General features: G+C 40.5%; 1 protein-coding gene across 1 annotated transcript in view; it reads right to left on the minus strand.

Moving 5' to 3' along the window:
* AFF3 (AF4/FMR2 family member 3) overlaps positions 1 to 17947 on the minus strand; it is a 316401-nt gene that overhangs the window by 297271 nt on the left and 1183 nt on the right. The window lies entirely within an intron of this gene.

A 17947-nucleotide genomic window follows, 5' to 3' on the forward strand; every position in this document is an offset into this window, starting at 1 on the left:
TCCTGCTGACAGGAACAGAACAGAATACTTACTTGTCCCATTTTCTCCTGAAAGGAAGTTATCTGCTACTGCTAATGCTGAAATCTGTGCATCATGCTTGTGTCTGCACCAGGTTGAGTATGAGAAAAGTTGCCAATTACAGGTAGAGGCTATCTTCAAGATTTGGATAGAAGCTGCTCATTTTGACTGCTCTACCCTATAGCAGTACTTCTCACACTTAGAAGAAATTCCCAGAATTTGGTACAGGCATTACATTAGCTGTATTTTAAATCTCTACAAGCAAATTCAGTTAAATAACTGCTTGTATGTGTGCAATTTTCCACATATCAATGCCAGCATTCTTCAGACTGTAGAGCAGGCTACTCAGTTTAAATCCTCATGTATTTTTCTTGCTCACATATAGACAAGGCCACAGTTACTGATATTCTTTCAGAAATCTGACCTGCTGTCAGATTTCTGAAAGTGGGAATTATTATACGTCTCACCAGAAAATGCTGGATAGAGGATAAATCCTGCATGAGAGCATGAGGACACACATGCCTTTACCCTTATGTACTGCACATGCCTTTTCCCCAGGCACATACCTGGCAGGTACAATCCAGACCTTCATTTGTCACTCAGACACCAGTAATGGGCTCTCCAGAAATACTCTAAATAGATTAGATTAGACGAGAATTATCTTTGTCTTTTTAGACCATCTTGGCATTAACAAAAAAACTGGATATATTTTCCAGGCAACATGCTTTCTCTGAAAAAACTGAAAGACAGGACAAATGTTCCTGTCTCCTCTGAAATAACATTTACCACCTCTTGCTAGAGAGAAGCAGCTGGCTTCAGTTAATCTGGTGGGATAACAATAAACTTTATAAATGTAATGACATTAAAATCTAAACCTTCTTCTAAAAGATTTGGGTACAGGGATGAGCTGCACAGCTGGGTGCAGAGTTTGGCACCCAGCTCCCGAAATGGATCTCACTGTGCTGCACTGGGTGCCAAAGCTCCACATAGGGAAAATGGGGGGAGGCCAGCATCAAAGAGCCAGTTCTTGAAACCCAGAGGCTATGTTGGGAAGCAAACCTTATGCCAACCAAAGGAAAATGTCACAAAGAACTTTTTGGGTTTTGCTCTGATTAGACTTCACAGTAAAAGCAGAACTCACAGCATGAGTGCCACCTATGTGCCCTCTTGGGCATTTAGGTCAGACAAGGGGGGCATACCTCTCTTTGAAAAGAAAACCAAAGGACACAGCTAAGAACACTGTTTTGCTAACATTCCAGTGGTTATAGCAGCAGCATAAGAAAATGGGAAGCCCAGATCCAAGCATCTCTCTAGCATGAGTCTCACATCCAGAGATTCAGTCTCAAGGAACACACACTACTTACTACGTCAAAGTCTACCTGGATGACCTTCAAAGCCCTTCACCACACTCCCTGGAGCCTGGTCTGGGAATGGAGGGATCATGGGGCCAGGAATAAAGTGATTGAAACATTCAGCTGGAAAAAGGGAGTCCTGACTTCCCTGGGTGGTTTTGTCCCAAAGATACATAATGTGTGACATGCAAGCATCACAGACAGCGTGTGGCCATAGCATATCTTGGACTTCTCCAGGCCCTAACGTACAGGGCTGAGTCTGATAATCCCCAAATTGCTTCTAGGCATGTGTGGTAGCAAAGCTGGAGCTGAGTTTAAATGTGCTTCTGCCAGAAAACATCATCTTGGGTGCTCAGTTGGGTCGTGTGGGGTTTCTGGGTCATGGGGTTTGCTATGTTAATTCTGTCTAAACTGTGCACATAAACCACTATGTGGCACCTTCCTTAAAAGTGGTAAAACTCAAGTAAGGATCTGCTTTGGTGGTACATCATTAGCTAAATTACTCTCATGGCATAAACTTGCACTGCTTGGTTCAGTGAACAAAATCAAAATCCAGTCTCCAGATAAGTCAGAGGAATTTCTGGCTGATGTGGCAATTGCTAGGCACATTAAATGACAGATAAAATCAAAGTGATTTTCAGTGGTTTTGATACATAGGCCACCAGTACGTTAGTCCTGCATTCAGCTTCCAACCCAGGTATGTCTCCAGCCTGCTAACAAGCACCCTTTGTGGATTACTTGCTGTACTTTGACCTTCCAGAACTGCCTAGTTTTGATTTCCACTGAAGACCTAAGATTCTTCTGTGCTCCCTTAGCCTGTACTCCCCATAAGCGATGTCTCTTGCCTGAACTGACTGAATTTCTCAGTAATCACACACCTTAGATTACAGACTGCAGGTTTAGATGCATCACTGTATGAAGTACTGTACAACGAGCAATCTGCTGACATTCTATCATGCTTAGGAAACAGTCTCACAAATAAACCTGGCTCACCTCTCTCCTTCTTAGCCTTTAAGGTGCCCATGCCCACAAAAAAAGGGTTCATCTGGCTCACATCCTCTGGGAAGCTTTGGGCACATGCACACAGCACAGCAGGGCAGAGAGCCTCAAGCTAACAGATGCAATATCAGTGCAACTGGTGCCAAGCTCACACAGCATTACCTCAGGTAAATACAAGCCCACTGTTAATAATAATAATAGTGTGATTTGTTTTTATCATCACCCAGTATACTTTTGCAATGTCTTTCAATTCATCTGGTCCATATCAACTGTATGATAATTGAGTGTTAATTTTTACACCCTTTCTCTGAAGTATCTGTTCTGCTCTTCTTGCAATGAATTTTTTTATAACCAGAGATTTTCTTAAGAGAAAATAGCTCCCCAAGCTTCTGCTCCTACCTCTCCATCTACAATACTGCTGAATGTGTCATATTCCAGGCCCTACCTCATCCTCTGCTTAACTAGTCCACAGTTATTTTCAAAGATCCTCTTCTGTGTCTCGTCATTATTAAAAGAAGATCAGTTTCTGTTCACTTGAGTAAAAATATAACTGATGCTATTTTTCTGGGATTAAAACTATGTATCACAGACTAAGAAAAGCATCAGGTGTACTCTTTTCCTATCAGTAAAAGACTGATATTATAGGTACCAAAAACTTGACCTGAACATGTCCCATATTTGGTTGAATTACTTTTGCTTGATTGCTGAGCAAACCTTTGCAAACCTAAATCTTTTCAATTACATCATATCCATGAATGTGTCACACCTCACTGTGTCATTGTGCCAGAGACTCATTAAAGATCTACTCAGAGCTTCCTTCCTAATTTATATTTCTTCTATGAGTTGCTTTGATTTGAGAAATCTCTTCTGCAAAAGGAAAGACGTCCATTGTTTGGAGTCTGAAGGGAAATGTAGGTGTTTAATTGGTGGATGTGGTTTTCATTATACTTTCTCTCTCCACCACAAACCCTCTTCATAAACTGTGACAAGTCTGTTGGCAGCCTGCTGTATCAGACTGGGGGTAGCTGACTTGATAAGCATGTCACCCAGATGAAGAAAAACAAATTCCCTCCAAGTTTGCTTAGAATTGCTAATTAGCTTAAAGGCAGTGTCCTGAATTGGCACAGAAAACAACCACGAGAAAGTCCAAAGGAGACTAAATACTGTAACTCAGTAGGGTCTAGTAGTATTTCAGATGCTTTCTGGTTTATTGAAATCAAGTTAGCATCTTTGCCCTGAATATACTCCTTATTTAAACACAAGTGCAGTGACATACAGTCCAGTAAAGTCCCCTTCTTCATTTCTATGCAGCCCATATCATGATGGTAAAGAAGGCTCATTTACTAGAGAACGTAAAGAAGATGTTTTTATTTTTACAAAATCAGTCAACTACTCTTACAGCACTGAGGTCCTTTCCCTCATTTCCCAAATGAATGCAGAAGTGGGGATGAAAGATGCAACAATCTGGTCACTGTTACAATTCTCTGCTGCCATTTCTCAATGGGGCTCATTACTTCTACCACTCAGATCAAAATAAAATCAAACCCTTGTGTACATGCTTGGCGTTTCCAATCACCAAGTGGTAAGGAAGCATTTCAATAAACAAGTTGCATGTGGCTACCTTTTCTTACCTTACTAATGTAAAACCTAGTTGCTCTTATTTACTAAGGGCAAATCGTGCCTGTCCAATCTGACCTAGACTTCTATCTGTCCATCTATCTAGACTTCTGTAAAGCCTTTGGCACTGTCCCACATAACATCCTTACCTTCTTATCGGAGAGACGTGGATTTGATCAGTGGACTGTTCAGTGGATAAGGAATTGGCTGGATGGATGCAGACAGAGTTGTGGTCCATGTCTCTATGTCCAGGTGGAGATGGGTGATGAGTGGTGTCCCCCAAGGCTCTGCCTTGGGACTGGTGCTCTTCAGTATCTTCATCAAATACCGTCAGTGGGATCGAGTGCACCCTCAGCAAGTTTGCAGATGGCACAAAGCTGAGCGGTGCAGGTGACACAACAGAAGGACAGGATGCCGTGCAGAGGGACCTGGACAAGCTTGAGAAGTGGGCCCAGGAGAACCTCATGATGTTCAACAAATCCAAGTGCAAGGTGCTGTACCTGGGTCAGGACAATCCCAGATTATGAGTGGACAGGGAAAAGAAGTCATTGAGAGCAGCCCTGCAGAGGACTTGGGGGTTCTGGTGGATGAAAAGCTGAACATGAGACAGGAGTGTGCACTCACAGCCCAGTAGATCAATGGCATCCTTGGCTTCATCAAAAGATAAGTGGCCAGCAGGTCAGGGGAGGTAATCCTCCACCTCTACTCTGCTGTCATGAGACCCCACTCAGAATACTGCATCCAGCTCTGGAGTCCTCAACACCGTAAAGACATGAACCTCTTAGAGAAGGCCTAAAGGAGACCCACAAAGACGATCAGAGATCCTTTCCTAAGAAGACAAGTTGAGGGAACTGGGGTTGTTTACCATGGAGAAGAGAAGGCTCCAGGGAGACCTCACCAAGACCATCCAGTACCTAAAGGGGGCTTATAAAAAGCGGGGAGAGGGACCTTTCAAATGGGCAGATAGAGACAGGACAAGGGGCAATGGTTTTAAACTGAAAGACAGTGGGTTTAGATTAGATGCTAGGAAGAAATTCTTTAGCCAGAGGGTAGTGAAGCACTCGGACAGGTTGACCAGAGAAGCTGCGAATGCCCCATCCCTGCAAGCATTGAAAGCCAGGTCGGACAGGGCCCTGAGCAACGTAGTCTTGTGAATGGCATCCCTGCCCTGGCAGGAGGATTGGAACTAGATGATCTTTAAAGTCACTTCCCACCCAAACCATTCTATGATTCTATAATTCTATGATTTTCCAGCATGTGAAGGTATTTGGTGCCAACTCAGGTGGCCTACAGGGCAGTAAGCAACCCTTGACCCATCTGTGGCTTGAAGTTCACTGCTTTTGAACATCCTCCAAGGTGGCAGAACAATACATAACCATAGTGTACGACTGCAGGCTCCAATCTCTCCCTGCTTGAGATACTCCAACCTCCATGGCCCTAAGGAAGGTCCTGACAGCTGTTAAACTAAAGCTCTCCTACAAAAGTAAATGAGATAAAAAAACTACTGACAAAAATACTGAGAGGGTACTCAGGATGCTGATTAAGAACATTCACTTGATAACACACAAAATCTTAATGTAAAGAAACTGGAGAACAGATCTGAACTTGTAAGAAATTGGGGCATTATTTTCAAAAAATACCTATGGTGACAGAAAGAGTACCTTTACAGGTATATGATTGCTTATATTTTCAGGGTTGTATCATAGCTTGAAAGAGTACAGGCACACTGAAAAATTATGCTCAAGCTTCAGTACCCCCCATACATCCCCCTCCCCCTGGATGTGCCCTGGAAACACTGATATAAAAAGAGAATGTCAGCAGTTTTGCCAGAACTCCCAGGCAAGCCAGTCACAGTGGAAAGCTGACATCCAGAAGACCTGGAAAACAGCCAGTTTGTGCACAGCATGTCCATCCTGCATGCCGGCATTCAGGTGCATCGGATTTATTATGCATGTGCAGATCACCTGATTTATTGCCAGGGTTTATTACCAGGTGCAGCAAGGCCAGCAGCATGTTCAGAAAGTGTTGGATTTACTGCACGTACCCAGGACATCTGTGAGCACACACAATCACCTTTTCTCCTGAGACTTCCTAGGAGGAAATACAGGAACCATTCTCAAACTTCTGCATTCTCTTTGGTTCCATACTCGCCTGCAGACAGACTGCTGGGATAAAGTCAATGCAGCTACTTTAGCGTACTCTTAGTGCGTATTGTTAGAAAACTTGTTTATACTTCCCAATCCTCCAGAGACGACTGTGAGCGGATGAGGGCGAACCAGCAGCGTTTCAACAGAACTGGCCTGCTTCTCTACCACACAGCAGATACATTAGCACCTAATGAGTTATGATGACTTCAGCTTTAATAGATGACTTTTCTTCTGCCAACCAAATTACAATACAAGCAACTCTGAAATTTTAGTTGTTGTTTTGGCATGTGAATGTGAGTTGAGCAAAGGAGAACACTTGAGTTACATATTTGCTCAAAAAATCAATTCCATTTTCTTTAAGGCTTTCAGTAAGAGGTACATTTCCAAGTAATTCCTGAAAGTGGGAATTGGGTGTATCTGAGTGGCATCCAGGTCGGTGTTCCAAGACTCACTCTGATCCAAAGCAGCAGTACTGTAGCAGTACTCCATAGCAGTACTATAATAGGTATATTTAATTAGTTCCTATTGGTGCCACGTGTAGTCTGATGAGGTGTTGGAGTGCCTTACAGAATACCCAACAGTTACCAGCATTTCAGTATCAGACCTTTAACACATTGGGATTATGGGAGCTCTAAACTATAATGGGTTACTGAGACCCATCTACTGACTTTTTTGGGCAAGGGCATTTTTCTGCTGCTATAAATGCCTTAGTTTGCACAACTGGATTTCACAGATGAGAGCCAGCTCCAGGTGAGATGCCACAGCAAACAGCATTTCCCAGGCAGGGTGCTTTGACTATGAGCCCCTTTTCTTCACTGGTTCCCCCTTTCCTCACCATGAATGCCCTTTGTGGCTATCACCATCATCGTGAAAAGTCATTACCAAAAGCTATTACAATAAAGTTCTCTAGTCTTCTCTTGACCCGTTAAGGCTCTCCAAGTTTCCAACTAATCCCTTCAGGGTATTCCTGTGCTGTCACTCATGCTTGGGAGGAGTCCTCATAAACATGCCCAAAATCACTTCATTGTTCCTTCTGAGGTTCTTAAAAAGAAAGTTCTCAGTTTTCCTATCATGCTCACACTCATGGATTTGGCAGCACTGTCAGGCTGGTGGTCTGCTGCAACTGCTCTTTATTCGGATTATTAAAATACTCCAGTCTTTCCTTTCTGACCAGTTTTGCCTTTATCCATAATTTTCCTCTGTTTTTCACTTTGTTTACAAAGTTTTTGGTACTGCAACCGGCTGTTTGTCCCAAGTCTCAACAGCTCTTATTACAGCAAATCTGGGTCCCTATGCGGATGCAAAGTGCTATGGTAATGCACCTGAATAACAACAGCTACAGGCAGAAGGGTAAAATAATACAGCACCCACCCTACTATGGAGTCAATGCAGAGCAGTAGCCATTCCAGCCCCTCAGAGAAGTATGGTTATGATGGGAACATGAGGAGTTTCACTATTATTTCTACTGGGGTAAATAGTTAGGATGTTGACTCTTCTTGGAAACCTTCATTGTACTTTAGTTTCAAATCATCAGTGCTCCAGAATTAATTGCAACTTTCATTATTTGACTATTTTTCTTCCTCTTTTTAACCCTTATGCTAATTTATTCCTTTTCTTTTTTTAGCTATACGTTACTTTGCTGTGTGTCATAGAACTCATTTTTCTAGTTACTTTGACAAACCTGACATCTTGCAGCTGTTACACATCTTGTGTCAATTACATCTCTAGATAAAAAGAATTCTTAAACCCTGAAGGCTGCAGATGGCTTCCTGGTGAGGGGTTAACAGGTTAACTCCAGCTTTGTAATAAAGCCTTTTGGGGTTCTCTTTTCTTGGGCTGTTCTCTTCAGTCTGCTTCTCTTATGCCCTTCTAATTTTTCTATTTCACTTATTCTAAATCACATTCCTCTCTGCTCACAAGAGAGGAACCCAAACACCAGTGCCTATCCATCCCTGCCTCCTTCCCACCCAAATGTGCCTGGGGGGCAAGACGAAGTAGCTTTCACTTGAACCTTATCTCCACATATCATGCAGGCTGCTTGTGACAGGGCACAGCTGAATGACCACAAATCAGTGGAGTGACAACTCGAACCACCACTAATCCCTAATAAATTCTGGACTGTCCCACAGATTTGGGGATCTCCTGACAACTGGTGATGCTCTCAGCATCTGGCAAACCACTTGTGTCTAATTGGGTACCTTGAGATATTTACACTGTGCTTCATGGTTACTGAAGAGATGGATCACCCCATTCTTGATATCTATCCAAAAAGGGTATATAAAACCCTTTGATCTTGCTAAGGCAGCAAAACATGTCGAACCATCAGTTATGTAAAGGTGGTTGTTCTTAATTTGAATACTGCACAGAGAGGAAAGAACAGAAGTACCATATAATGAGATATATTAAGACTACAAAAGAATTAAGTGAAGCCGTTATGTTATGAATCATGCTTTTATTGTTTAGCAGTCAGCTCTTGATGTAATTCAGATAATAATGAATGGGCTAATTCCTTCCACCTTATTCAGGCAAAACTTCCATTGACTTCAAAGAGAAAGTTGTCCAAGTGAGGACTAGAGATTGCTGTATCTATCCCATTATTTGCAAATGCTTTTCTGAATATAAAGTTTTCCTTTATAATGGGCTATTGCCAATAACACTAACATTTACATAATGTAAACCTCTTACATAAGAGTCTTTCATGTTCCAAAAAGATTTTTTATTCTTATAGCAAACTGCCACATTAAAAGTTCTTCCATTAACCCTAGGATTTATTTAAGTGTAAGAACATACTGACTTTCTCAGTGCACCATTTCAACTGTTTTTCCTTCTGCTCAAAATTTTTTATTTCATTTTACCATGAATTTTTTATCAGGAGACTGTGTTATTTATTGATTATTAGCAAAGAGATGATTTATCATTGCAAATATTTCCCTTTATCACAGAAGAGTGCCAAAAAGGGGAAAACATGCTAAGCCTTGCTACGTGTTACATTTTAACAGATGCCAGGAGTATTTGAGGAAACTAATATATACTCATACATCACTGTTTCTCTTACTCTGTAGTTCTGTTTATAAGTTATTACCCTATAAAACTTTTCAAATTGGAACTTTTAAGTGATTCCTAAAGCAATGGCTTAAAACTTGAAAAATATGCTTAAGCATAACACTTTCTGTTTTGATCAGGGCAGGACTCTACAGGTTTTTGACAAAACCAGGTATTTTTTCTCTGATTATAAAGTATGCACTTCCATCTGGAACTTATTTTGATATTGTGAATCTTAATGCCTCAGAAAAGCACACAGAACAATGGATGGGCACTACTTGATTATTTTAAATTGAAATTAATTAATTATGAAGCAGCTGCAATCATCTAAATTACTTATTTCCCCTTTCAGTGAAAATGAATTTATAGGCATTTGCAAAGCATACAAAAATAAAGAGAGAGACAAGAAAGTCTGTACGAAGGGAAGTCATGTAAAATTGTCTATGATCTGTATTTCAAGAAAGTAAATAATTAATAACTCCAAGGAAGCATATTAGGGATTGCTCATTCTATTATACAGACACATTGAGCACCAAAATGCTTTAAATCTCAACAACAAATACAGTACAGAACTCCACAGAATTTACTTTTCCAGGTAGTAATTTTTTCAGCAGAAAACAGCGAATTTTTCACATTACAACCAGACTGTGACTTGAAAGAAGCTTCTCAGTCATTTGGTAAAGACAGATGAGCAAGGAGTGTTAGAAAAGCTACCAAGGCATCAAAAGATCTACAGTCAAGGCCATTAAAGAATAGCTAATCTGCTCTAGTTCTAATTCTTTGCTAATGGGTTTCCTTAAATGTGCTTTACATCAGCTGTAATTAGTTCAGGATACTGCTACTTATATACTTCTAAGAAAAACAACAACAAAAAAAAGGTTGCATTTATACCGCTTGCTATGTAATCATGTTCATGCAGCCATGCACCCAAGTTGGCAAGTTCTTGTGAAGTGTGAAGGCTTGAAGAGTGTCATAAAGAGATAGTTTGCTTGGATCTACAAAAGTCAGTTCAGCTCCAACAGCAAAAGCATTTATCTGTGCTTTCCTCTGTTTGGGTTATCTCAACACCATTTCACTTCAGACATTGCAGAATCATCTCTACTGAATGGCCAGGGATACACTAACAGGTATACATTACCACGTATACTGATAATACACAGATTTTTGCTACCAGTGCTATGGGTTTTGAACAGATTTTCGTAGCCAGTGGCAGTTTCCAAAAAAGCCGACCAAATCAAACCAAAATCCTTGCCCCTTTTATGTTAAGAGTGTGACTGGATTTTGAATGGGATTCACTCCTTAGAAAAAGGAAAGAAGAAGTCTCAGGGGAGGCTTTTGAGCACCTTCCAAGACCTAACGGGGACTAACAGGAAAGCTGGGGAGAGTCTTATTACAAGGGCATGTAGTGATAGGACAAGGAGGAATGGCTTCAAACTGAAAGTAGGTGGGTTTAGATTAGATATTAGGAAGAAATTCTTTATTGTGAGGGTGCTGAGACACTGGAAAAGGTTGCCCAGAGAAGCTGTGGATGCCCTGTCCTGGCAGTGTTCAAGGCCAGGTTGGATGGGGCTCTGAGCAACCTGGTCTAGTGGAAGGTGTCCCTGTCCAAGGCAGGGGGCTGGCACTAAGTAATCTTTAAGGTCCCTCCCAACGCAAGCCATTTTGTGATTCTGTGATACACTCTGAAAGGCAGAGCTCCACAAGCTGCAAGCACGCTGGTGTACACAAACATGCAAGGCAATGTGGTGACAAAATTCAGAGCAGTTGGGATCATGGTGGTTTTCTTGCAGGGAGTCTGGGTAAATGGACTAGCACACAAACACCTTTTGTATTAAGAAATTCCTAACAGTCTTCAGGCCTAACCACAAATAAAGCACATTGTGACATTAATTTACTCTTTAAACTGGAGACATTTAGTTAATTCAAGGTCATCATCCTGGAGAAAATGTTACACTCTCTTTGCCAAACACAAATGAAGAAGTGCATGCTTAGCTTTTATTGTTACTTTGTCCTTTAAAAACAGTTGATGACATGACAAGTTCCCTCCCTATGTCAGAAACAAAAAAATATAAAAATGTGTCTTCTATTGGATGCATATCAATGTAATTATCTTCTCCAGAGTCTCTGTCAACTCAGTCTGTTAATTTTTTTCTAGGCTAAGGTTCAGCCATCTACCACACTTGCTGTTCTAAAGCAAAAGATCACAAAAACATTAAAGTGGCATCATTCTCTCCTAAAATCGACAGACCTGAGAGATGAACCCTTCTGGCCAATCACAAGTGGTCAATGACAGAAGGAATCAATTTTCTCTTGGTACATCACTAGGGTGTAGACATCATTTAGCATCATCCGAAAAAAAGCTAGCATCCCCCCAGAGGAGGTTTAGGACATCTGCCAACACCCATGCATGAGAACATGCAGCCATGCACCCAAAACCTTCACAGTGACCAAGACAAAGAAGGCAAGGATAGAAACAGGGAGATGTATAGTTGGAGAGAGACCACTGTCAGGGTGGCTTTTGAATCCAAACTCTGCAAACACATACTTCACCAATGTTCTTTCCTCCTCATCCATCTGTCTGTCATATTTGCGTTCTTCTTACCACCATAGGTCATCATAATACCTGGCATCTAGACTGCACCATTATGGTAATGCATGAGCTAGGGAAGCCATGAGTTTCTCCCTAACAGATTTCAAAAGTGGTATGTGCAGTAAGAAGTAATCACAGCTCAAAGCAATCAAAACATACTCAGTGTAAGAGGACACCACCTTCATCCTCTATTTGTACACTCCTGCCATGTAGTCAAACCAGGCTGAGCCACAAAGGACTCTTTCTTTGGTCCAAAACATGTGAAAACAACCACACAGAAAGACTGGGCTACATTAAGAAGTCGTGCAGCTTTGTCAGATACAACCCTCTTGTTTTTAGTTTTAAGTACTTACAGTTGTGGATCATCTTTATTGAGAAACAAAACATAGCAAGAAAAAGCTTCTTAGCAAAGATTTCTGGTCCCTTCTGCATAATTTTAAGTGTTTCCTGCCTGCTGAGACCACCACTGCTGCATTGGAACTAATTTATTTTTTAGGAAATACATAAAGGGTCTCTGAGGATAAGTTTAAATGGCATTTCTACTGTCATATTTCCCAAGATACATCTGTATCCAGGTCCTTGGTACATGCATTCAGGTTTACATCTTCCTAAGAGGATAAAATGCAGTTGTCTTAAGTCACTAACACTATTTTTTGTTTGCTTAAGGTACTAGGAAAGTTGAGATATCAAGTCGTAAGAGAGGAACACAAGTTATGCACTTGTACCTTTGAAAAGATTCAGAAAACGTTTAGCACAGAATATTAATAATTGTCATTACGTTCATTTAACTGTCACTACAGTTCATTCACTCTTTCTCCTAAGTATAAATTTGTAGTTACCCACAAATTATTTGGAAATTATGTAGATTATTACCTGAGTATTCAACTACAAGTATGCATTATTTGCTCTCCTGGGGTCCTAGGCAGAACCAGCAAGTACAATCAGTGTCTTAATACTGATTTTAAGAGACAGACGAGTAGCCCTGCTGGTAATGATGTGAACCCAGTGGATTTGGCCAGAGCAGGGACCAGTGGGCTCTCTGGGAGCAGTCAGACAGCGAATCCAGTCGCCAGCAGCAGCACCAAAATGGAAATTCCTACTCCCCAGTAGGGCAGGGTTTACAAAGAGCTAGTTCTGTTCAGAACCAAGAAAGGTTGGTCACAGCTTTCCCTTTTCCTACTTCAGTTTTTCACAATGAACTTGTGGTTTTCCCCTGGAATTAGCCTTACAGCTAACCAGCCCATATACAAAGAAAGTTTCCATGGGTTTCCTAAAAAATACCATCCTTTTGAAATCTCATTTCGTGATGGGGCCACTTCACACAACCTGATCAGTCTGTCAGATGAGACAACACGTAGGACAGAACTTCACCTCCCTGATTTCTAGCTGTACGTGATACCAGTGTTTCTTCATTTCTACAGATTTTACTTTATTACTCCTACTGTTACAAAAGTTATAACCAGACTGTAAGGTATCTCTCTTTTTATCCACGCTTTGTCATTTCCTAGTCATAAATATGAGGCAAATGGATTAATTTGTTATATGACATTAGAAACCCCTGTAATTAAACAGTTGCTTTCTTTAATGACAGTGTCGTGGAGACGAGTATGAAATTATTGCTAATATATGGATGACAAGATGTTCCCACAGCCAGTATTTTTTGGTATGCTTTTTTTAATGGCCCATATTTCTCACCCACTAGTTTTAAGAAACATAGTATTTTCCTCAAAATATTCACAAAGAATGGTAAATGCTGCCTACATCTCATGCCCTCTTCTGAACCATTCAACTACAACCTAGTAAGGGTTTTGCCTCAACTTTTGATGAATACATTCCCAGAGGAGCACAAATCTACAGGTCTGAGCATCAGAATGAAAGCCCAAAGGGCTGTTCACCTCTTGCATCACACAGTTGGGCATGGGTACTCAAACAGTTCTCAGGGAGACAGATGAAAGCACATCCACTGTCCTACTGGTATAACAGAATTTTACTTATTAGACAAAAACAAATCAGAAGTTTAAAAAACTAACTATTCTTTAAAAAAAAAAACAAAAAACCAAACAACTACTAAGTACAGTGAATTAGAGATGATAGTCCAGATTCTCATCTGATGTAAACTGGCAAAGCCTCTGGACTCAGAGGAGACTCAAATGAGGAGGATGTGGTATATTACATCCAGCAAATGAGCACTCACACGGCACAACAGACGTGTTTTTAAAATATTATTATTCAGCTGATGTTTATAAAGTATTATGACCATGAAAAGCTTCCTCCTCTTATTATTTATAATGTTTTAGTGCATAGAATTTGTTCAGTGCTGTAAGAAAAAAAAGCTCAAACAATAAAAGCAGTTCCTGACCCAAAGGGCTCCCAGCCTAAAAAACAAGCATCAGTAAGAGAGAACATGCTGTGAAAGCAGGAGAAGGGAACAGTCTATAGTTATTACTTGTCTGTTGTTTGCTCACAACTTATAATCATCACAGAAAGAGCAAATTTTTAGATGGGAGCTCAGTGAGGGATAGGTGGTAACTGTGAGTTGACACTGGGAGGAAGGGAGAATAGGAAACACTACAGAGAGAGAAATAAAGAGATGAAGATGATTTCAAGCATTACTGGTTGAAAAGAAGCAAGAGCGAAAAAAGAAAGAAATAAGGGGCAAAGTCCAAGACACAGGCCGGAGTAGAGTTGTAAAGGAGACGTGAGATAAAAGAAGGCACTAACTTGATTTTTCTTTTTGTGAGAAGGAGGTATTATTGCTTAGCATTTTCAGTGAAAAGGCCAAGCTGGTCCAGCCTGTTACCATACTGAGAAAATGGCTGGAGTGACCCCTCTCACCCCAAAGTAGCTTACTGTTATCTGAAAATAAACATCATGATCTTCTACTTTGACTGAAGAAGCATGTGTAGAATTAGCTTTTTAAAACTGTCTCCAGTAAACACCATGCAACATAAGGAAAAAATATCTTGCCTTACACAAATATAAAATGTAGTGACTAAAAGCCAGGCAACCTGGAATCAAGAAGTTACAAAAGGTTCATTTATAAGACTGCTGGATGTCTGACCACTTTTTGTTAACAGCAACTTCCAAACAAAACTCTCATTGACTTCAAATGGAGCAGGAACAGACCCAAAGATAGCAAATGAACTAATAATTCAATACACGGTCTGTAAAACACACTGGGCCATCTTATACTGTGGCATTTGATATTGATCTCAGCTTGGAAGCTAAACAGCTATACATTTTCTACAGGACTATCCAACCCCTACAAAAATTATGTTAACTCAAAAGGCACAGAAGTATCAGATAACTACCAAATAAACCAATTACATACTTGGCTTCTTTTACCTAAACAAACACTGTTTTGTTTGTGGCTAACAAACATCTTACATTCAAAATTATTTTCTTGTTTGGTACAACTCAGTAAGTGCTTTAATAAATCTGCTAATTGCTTTCAATGAATGGGGAATAACTCTGCCTACGCATGTATCTTACATCAGCACGTGAGGAGAGCCTTTACTAGCTGGTCTTCACTGGGGCTATTGCTGTGCCTAAACCTAAGAACAGAGTTAAGGACCTGGCTGAATTTTGATCTTGATTTGTGAAATAAAGAAAATAACAACACAAATGGCTGTAATGCAGAACTAGTCCGGGCACACTGATTAGGTCCTTTGGTCTGTTCATTTGCTGCTTTCCATCATATATAGTATGTTTACTGATGTACAGCAGGCATATAAAACACCTCCAACTGAGATTTTCCATCTCTTTTTGTCCAGTGTAAACAAATGTAAACCTGTAACGCACCAGAGAATCCACAACCTTGAGTCTGGACAAGTAAAACTACACATGTAGCACACAAATAAATGCACGGAGAAAGAAAAACAGGAGACGGGGCTGTGGTTTGAAGTCGTTAGTGCCCTGTGTCCAGGATAACTCTATTAGTCAGCAGTAACAGCACCTTGAGTTAAGCTGGGCTGATCACACTAAAATGTTCCAGAAAAAGCTTACCAAATGGGCACAAGTTTTGTTTATGCCACAGATCGGTATGTTTTCTTAAAATTCCTATTTTGAGTTTGTGCTCAGCTTTCACTATTTGAATTATAGTAGTTTTCTGGGAAGCAGAAGTGTTATTGGCATCTATACAACCTGGAAAAACTACTGTTTAGTAGAAAACAGCTTACAATATTCTACCATTGCAGTTTACTAGCTAAACACTGTCTTATAGTCACTACATGATGTATCATTACATTTTCTATATTACAGCAAAGCAAAAGACATGGCATATATTAATTGGAAAGAAAATTCATTAATAGTGTAATAGTAACAATCGATGAGAATTGATTAGCATGCCTCTGTTCATTTGGAAAACCCTTTTGATTTTCCAAGAACTTCTCAAACTAAAAAAAAAAAAAGCACTTTAGAACAGCACATTAATATTTAATTACTGCACTTCTAAGCAAAATGTTCACCAAATACTTCAAAAAGTGGATTTTCAGTCATAAATTAAGTGCGCAAATTGCCATTATGGCTACATTCAAAAGAATAAAGGACAACATTCATTCTTGCTGCAGAGAAAATTAAGTCTCTTTAAGTGTTGCTCTTTGACATGAAGTACTTCCTATCTATGTGGTGTATTTTATTTCCCTTTTTGGCAACAACTGCACAACTTTGAAGGCATTCTCATAAGTCTTCATAGCTGAACATTACCATACCAGCTTTGTTTTTGTCAGTTTAGTACAGAGTTCACGCCAGGTTTCTTGAGAACATCCATAACTTGCCCCTTGGTGAGCAGGCAGGACGGCAGGAGGGCAGCAAGCAACAGACACCCTGCCTGCAAATGGGAGACTGACCCAGGGCCCCAAGGCACTGCTGACCTTCACAACAGACTTTGGAAGCTTTCACTACGCCAAAGTAAGTTTTTATTTATTACTGCTTGCACGACTTTTCAAAACTGACTATTCTGAACCACTTGTCAAACAGCTGCTTCATTGTAAACTTTCAGCCCATGATCTGATACTCGAAGCTAAAGCTTCTCAGCAAAACTTAGTGCCCCAAAAGGACCTGGGCACAACAGCAAACACCTGCAACCCTCTTGCTCCCCTCACTAGGCACTGCTCTGGGCATTTGTGGGGTTCAACCCCTACACGGGGGAAAGTTTAGCAACGAATGCAGGCCTGCCACTATGCAATGGCTTTTAATGTGCTTTTTGGAGCCCTTCTGATGAACTCACCTAAACTGCAACAGCTGTAGAGGAAAACAAGTAACAAGAGCTATGAAACCACAAGATTGCATATAAGGCGAACGCAGATATTTTTAAGCAGGTAATTCAGCTGGAAAACAGTTGATGTTTTTTTCAACCTGTACAAGAGTTTTACAGCAACCACAGTCATTTGAAAGTGGCTCCACAACAGCCAAAAGCGTGCTAAAAAGGTTATGAGAAGAAGCAATGGCCAGACACAGCCTAGATCCCTAATGTCCGAGAGTTACAATGTTAGTTTTTTCAATCATTATTACCTCAAATAGCCAGCTCGGAGAACAGAGCAATGGACAGCCCACTTTTGCTGAAAAAGAAAATTCGCCCAAAGTTTGTCTTCATTCAAGGAGAAAGGGAAAAGCATTTAAATGTGTAAAAGTATTATTTCTCCCACTCTTGTTTAATAGAAAAAACATGTAATTTAATTGTAAAACCGTGCATATGGACTGTAAACTTAAAATCAGGCCAGAGATAAATGTTATGGTTTGGATATAAACTGAATATTGGTATTTATAATTGAAACGAGGGCATAGCCTTAACTTGTGTCACAGGCAGAAACACTATAATTAAAAACTTTTATGGGGTAATAACTAATTTTGTATTATATGTGCTCTTTAAAGTTCCCACAGCAATGTAAAAGTTTTATTGGGCTCGATGTTATCAGTGTATGCATTTATAAGCATCCACATTATGCAGCGCAAGCTGTTCTCATCATCTTGAGGTCTTTTGTGAGAAGCGGCTCAACTAACGGGACTCGCTGGTCCAGCTTATTTTGCTACACCTGCCACCGAGGAGATAAGCCGGAGCTGTCGAACGCGCGCCCTACGGACAGAAGCCATAGATCACCTAACACGGTTTAAAACAAAACGCACACCGGTAACTGATGCCAGGCAAAAGTAACCTCAGCTCCCCGCACTCGCGACCCGGCGGG

This window comes from Corvus brachyrhynchos, unplaced genomic scaffold (genome assembly GCF_000691975.1).
Source record: "Corvus brachyrhynchos isolate BGI_N302 unplaced genomic scaffold, ASM69197v1 scaffold83, whole genome shotgun sequence".
NCBI lineage: Eukaryota > Metazoa > Chordata > Aves > Passeriformes > Corvidae > Corvus > Corvus brachyrhynchos.